Raw genomic sequence first — 6,918 nt, 5'->3', positions numbered from 1 at the left:
TTTCAACCATGTTCCTGGGAAGACTGGGAAATTGTTTTCTTTCAGAATGGTCTGGTCTTGGAGCCCCATGAGCATGGGGCTAGAGGAGTGAGAGTCAGCCACTGTGCTCTACCCTGTTGTGCACCTGGCAGGTAGCTGGAACTGAAGCTTCCCAGTCTCATCCAGTGCAATGGAAATGCTGATTCCTCAATGTATGGCAGCACTGGAGTAAGACTTTGAGACTAAAGCTGAGTTCCTGAGCTACTCAAAAGAAGAGGACAATTCAACAGGAGAGTTCTGACCTAATAGCCCATCACCACCAGTGTGCCACACTCCACCCAAAGAGGAAGGCAGGGAGCATTTATGGACTGAATGTGTGCTTAAAGATCATGAAGCCAGGCCCCATTTTTAAAACACAGAAACTGAAAAACCCAGAGGAATTAAAAACATAACCAAGGAAAAGAGACTATCAAAAACTTGCCAGTCTGATTTGAAAAATAATTGAATAGAATTTTAGAAGTGAAAAACATAAATAAAATTAGAAGCACAGGGATAGATTTAATAGAAGTTTAGACTTAATTGAAAAGATAATTAGCAAACTGGAAGAAAGAGCTGAAGAAATTAGTCTCTATTTAGAGACAAATTACTTAGAAACAAAGAGATGAAAAATATGAAAAAGAACTTAACAGCCATGTAGGATAAAGGGAGAATATTCAGTATAAATTTAATCTGATATAGCAGGAGAGAATAGATAGAATGAGAGAATGGCAATATTGAAGAAATAGTAACTGAGAATTTTCCAGAATTGATGAAATACATAAAACAAAATGAAGGAAGTCCAACAAATTCCCAAACTAGATAGGTAAAAAGGAATGCATACCTGGACACATCATGGTCAAACTGGCTGAACACAAAAGACAAACATAAGATGCCAAAAACAGCCAAAAAAGCGAGATTGCCTATGAAGGACTGTTGATTAAATTGATAGCTGGCTTCTCAATAGCAACACAGACCAGAATACGTTGGAATACCACCTCAAAGTGCTTAGAGAAAATAACCAACAGCCTAGAGTTCTAAAACCAGCAAAATTATCTTTCAATAATAAAGATGAAATAAGACATTTCTAGGTAACAAAAACTGATGGGTTTTACCATGAACAGAACCTCATTAAAGGATCTTCCACAGGGTGTACTTCAGGAAGAATGATTCCAGAGGAAAATTCTAAATGGGAAAAAGAATAGTGAGCAAATAATTTTGTAAGCATGTGTAAAACAATAATAACTGTGGCCACTTTTTAGTGTTAAAAGTTTTTAAGATAGAACCAAAATTCTGGACAGGAATAACCTGTAGGTCAGGAGGAAGGTGATTGGAGATAAAATATACTGTATCCGAGTAAAAGAAATAACACAGTACAGCCCATACCAAGATGAAGTCTTAGTAAAGTTACTGATCTTCAAAGATTTAAAAATCTGCAACAAATTACCTACAGATGCTATTATCCCCTTTGGTAGTAACAAGACCCTCTGCTGTTTAAATGGCAACATGCCCAGCTAAAAATCCACATTTCCCAGCCTCTTTTGGAGATAAGTGTGGCCAATGAAATATAAACAAAGCTTTTGAATAAAACTTCTAGAAAAGCTCCTTGAAGGAAGCTGGCTCAGCTGAAGTGGCTCCCTTTCTGTTCCTTACTCTTTCCTTTCTTCTTACCTACACCTCAGATGAGATGGCTAGAGCTCCAGCAACCACTTTGTGACCATAAGCTGGCTTCCAACTCAAAATATCAGAAAAAGAATGTGAGAATAAATATAAGAAAAACAGAAGTAAGGATTTAATAAAGATATTGCTTAGAAAATAAAACATTAGAATTAATAAATGCAAGAGCTTTTTAAAATAACAAATATAAATAGATAAGTTGTTAGCTAACCTAGTCAAGGAAAAAAATAGAAGAAAACACAAATGTCTAATATAAAAAATGAGAATGAGGAAATAACTAGTACAGAGTAACAACAACAAAAATTGTACTTAGACTGCTTTTCCCAGCTATATGCAAGTAAATTTCATACCTATATGTAATAGATTATTTTCTCAGAAAATGAAAGTTGACAAAACTGATCTTAGAAGAGATAAAAAAGTTTAAACAGACCAATCACAATAAGGAAAATAAAGTTGTCAAAGGCCCAACTCTCCCTCAAAAAGCAACAAACACTGATGATCTCACAGGGTTCTATCAAACGTTTAAGAAACAAATAATTCCAGTGCTGTGTAAACTGTACAACACTGGAGAGGAAAAATAAACAATAATAGGACTTTAAAAAGGGTAATAACTACAGATACAATTGACGTTTTTAAAAAATCATAAGAGATTTTTTGAATAACTTTATAAGAGGTTTATAAGAGGCAGGCTCCCTGCTTCCTGTAACCTGGGTTCTGATGACTGCGATGCTGACACAGACAGATTTTTCAGAGAACAGCCCTGCTCAGCCAAGGACAAGAGAGCCTTTCAGAGATTTATGAATAACTTTATACCAATAAATTTGAAAATGGGCAATTTTCAAATTGATGAAAAAGATAATCTCATATAAAAATATAATTTAGGTGAAACTGGCAATTTCATATAAGAATATAATTTATCAAAACTGAATTAAGAGAATTTTAAATACCTACATTGATCTACAACCTTTAAATACATAGGATTAATAGTTCATAATAGTTTATAATAACTCATGCCTCCCTCAAAAAAAAAAACGCTGGAAATTTTAAAGCTAAATTCTACCAAATGTTCAAGTGACATACAATCCTAATTTTACACAAAGTGTTCCAAATAATAGGAGAAAAAAGGGGAATACTCTCAATTTCATTTTAGATGACAAGTCTAATTTGATACCAAACCTAGAAAAAGAAGGTTTAATAAAGAAAAGCTATGAACTGATCTCACTTATGAACAGAGATGTAAATGTTTGATATATTAGCAAACCATACCCCATGTATACAAGATACACACACACATACACACACACGCACACACACACACACACATATGTTAAAGGAAACTTTCTTAACCCAATAAAGGGTATCTCCTAAAAACCTATAGTAAGCATCGAACTTCATGGTGAAATATTTGATATAATCACCCCCAAATCAGGGATAAGATAAAGATGCCCAAAATGACCACCTCTCCTCAAACTGTTCTGGTTACCTAGTTATGCAATATGACAAGAAAAATAAATATAAAGTATAAAAATTGGTAAGGATGAAACAAAACTGCTAGCATCCACAAATAATGTCACTGTCTATATTGATATTAAATCATTGCCTACAAACCCTGAGAATAAATAAAAATTATGATGTAAATTTATATGAGAGTTCATCAATTTTGTGAAAGAGCAAAAACACTAAAAAGAATTTTAAAAAACTTTTAAAGCTATTAAGATTCATTAAAAATGTAAGGTTGGGGCTTCCCTGGTGGTGCAGTTGTTGAGAGTCTGCCTGCCAATGCAGGGGATGCAGGTTCGTGCCCTGGTCCAGGAGGATCCCACATGCCGTGGAGCAACTGGGCCCGTGAGCCATGGCCACTGAGCCTGCACGTCCGGAGCCTGTGCTCCGCTACGAGAGAGGCCACAACAGTGAGAGTCTCGTGTACCACAAAAAAAAAAAAAAAAAAAGCATGAGCAGGGCTTCCCTGGTGGTGCAGTGGTTGAGAAACTGCCTGCCAATGCAGGGGACACGGGTTCGAGCCCTGGTCTGGGAAGATCCCACATGCCACGGAGCAACTAAGCCCATGTGCCACAACTACTGAGCCTGTGCTCTAGAGCCTGTGAGCCACAACTACTGAACCCATGTGCCACAACTATGGAAGCTCACATGCCTACAGCCCGTGCTCCACAATGAGAGAAGCCATTGCAATGAGAAGCCCGCGCACTGCAAAGAAGAGTAGGCCCCGCTCTCCGCAACTAGAGAAAGCCCACGTGCTGCAACGAACACCCAACACAGCCAAAAATAAATAAATAAACTAATTTTAAAAAAAATGAATGAGCTACATGATCTATGTATCATCACGAATAAACCTTTGAAAATAATGATGAGTGAAAAGAATTTTTAAATGAAACATACATTACTACATATTAAATTCAAGAACAAATATATATATATATATATATATTTTTTTTTTTTTTTGTGGTACGTGGGCCTCTCACTGTTGTGGCCTCTCCCGTTGTGGAGCACAGGCTCCGGATGTGCAGGCTCAGCGGCCATGGCTCACAGGCCCAGCTGCTCCGCAGCACGTGGGATCTTCCCGGACCAGGGCACAAACCCGTGTCCCCTGCATCGGCAGGTGGACTCTCAACAACTGCACCACCAGGGAAGCCCTATATTATTTTTAATATATACATATTTGATTAAAAAGAGATAAACCTGAGCAAAAGAATACACACTAACTTCAGAATAGTGTTTACTTTTGGGGAAGAATGGGTTGAGGCAAATATAGCAAAAAAGTTAAAATTTGTTCAATCTAGTTGATGAGTACAAGGATGATTGTTATGTTTTTGTTATATTCATTTCTGTATTTTTTCTTTATTTTAAAAATATTTCAGATTTTTAAAAAATTAAACACACACACACAGGAAGAACTGAACAACTGAAGTGAATCAACTCTCCTCCAAACTCACTTCCAGCTTCTAGCCTTCCAAACTTTAATCCCAAAACTTAGTCTATGTTTTGATCAAAATTCTTGGGGGTTATGATAGATACATAAAAATGAAAGAGAAAGGAACACAAGTATATCACTAAAGAAAATTATCAGACCACAGGGAAGAAAGTAAAAGAAGAAGAAAATAACAGAGGAGAACTACAAAAACAACCAGAAAACAAGTAACAAAATGGCAATAAGTATATACCTAAAAGTAATAAATTTAAATATGAATGGACATATATCCCCATATCTCCTCCCTCTTGCATATTTATATGTATGGCTAATTCACTTTGTTATAAAGCAGAAACTAACACACCATTGTAAAGCAATTATACTCCAATAAAGATGTTATTAAATTAAAAAAAAAAAAATATATATATATATATATATGTATGAATGGACTAAATGCTCCAATCATAAGACACAGGGTGATTGGCTGATTGGATTTAAAAAACAAAACAAGACCCATCTATATGCTGCTAAAAGAAACTCACTTCAGAGCTAAAGACACACACAGACTTAAACATCAACAAGGACTTACTGTATAGCACAGGGAACTCTGCTAAGTATTCTATAATAACCTATATGGGAAAAGAATCTGAAAAAGAATGGATATATGTATATGTATAACTGAATCATTTTGTTGTACACCTGAAACTAACAGGTTTCATTTACAATGATTAACATTGTAAATCAACTATACTCCAATATAAAATAAAAATTAAATTTAAAAAAGACACACAGAGGGCTTCCCTGGTGGCGCAGTGGTTGAGAGACCGCCTGCTGATGCAGGGGACATGGGTTCGTGCCCCGGTCTGGGAAGATCCCACATGCTGTGGAGCGGCTGGGCCCGTGAGCCATGGCCACTGAGCCTGTGCATCCAGAGCCTGTGCTCCGCAACGGGAGAGGCCACAACAGTGAGAGGCCCGCATACCGCAAAAAAAAAAAAAAAGACACAGAGAGACTGAAAGTATGGGGATGGAAAAAGATATTTCATGCAAATGGAAACTAAAAGAAAGCTGGGGTAGCAATACTCATATTAGACAAAGTAGACTTTAAAACAAAGTCTGTAACAAAAGACAAAGAAGGTCATTATATAATGATAAAGGGATCAATATAGGAAGAGAATATATTAATATATATGCACATAATATAGGAGCACTTAAAGATAAAAAGCAAATATTAGCAGACACAAAGGGAGAAATTGACAATAATTAAATAATAGTAGGGAACTTTAACACCAAATTTACTTCAATGGACAGATCATCAAGACATAAAATCAGTGGTCTTAAATGACACATTAGACCGGGTGGGCTTAATAGATGTCTACAGGACATTCCATCCCCAAACAGCAGAACACACATTCTTTTCAAGTGCACATGGAATGTTCTCCAGGATAGACCACATGCTATGCCACAAAACAAGTCTTAACAAATTTAAGAGGATATAAATTATAACAAGCTTTTTTCCAACCACAACAGTATGAAGCTGGAAATCAAATTGGGAGAGGGGTGCAGAGAATGGGAAAAGAACAAACATGTGGAGACTAAACAACATGCTACTAAAAAACCAATGGGTCAGTGAAGAAGTCAAAGAGGCAATTAGAAAATACCTCAAGACAAATAAAAATAAAAACACAATCTATGGGATGCAGCAAAAGCGGCTCTAAGTGGGAAGTTTATAGCAATACAGGCCCTACTTCAAGAAACAAGAAAAATCTCAAATAAACAGCCTACGGACTTCCCTGGTGGTCCAGTGATTAAGACTCCATGCTCCCAATACAGGGAGCATGGGTTCAATCCCTGGCTCCCTGGTTAGGGAACTAAGATCCCACATACTGTATGTGCAACCAAAAAAAAAAAAAAAAAAACAGCCTAACCTACCATCTAAGGGAATTAGAAAAAGAAGACCAAATAAAGGACAAAGTGAGCAGAAAGAAGGAAATGATAAAGATCAGAGAGCAAATAAATAAAATAGCAACCAAAGGAACAATGGAAAATATCAATGAAACCAAGAGCAGGTTCTTTGAAAAGATAAATAAAATTGATAAGCCTTTAGCCAGGCTCACTAAGAAAAAAGAGAGAGGAAACTAACAAAGCAAGAAATGAAAGAGGAGAGACTACAATTGATATCACAAAGATACAAAAAATTATAAGGGAATGCTACAGACAGTTATATGCCAGCAAATGGGACAACCTAGAAGAAATGGATAAATTTCAAGAAAAATACAATCTTCCAAGTCTGAATTAGGA

The sequence above is a fragment of the Pseudorca crassidens genome, chromosome 2 (assembly GCF_039906515.1).
Source record: "Pseudorca crassidens isolate mPseCra1 chromosome 2, mPseCra1.hap1, whole genome shotgun sequence".
NCBI lineage: Eukaryota > Metazoa > Chordata > Mammalia > Artiodactyla > Delphinidae > Pseudorca > Pseudorca crassidens.
Note: the sequence above shows the minus strand (reverse complement) of the source record.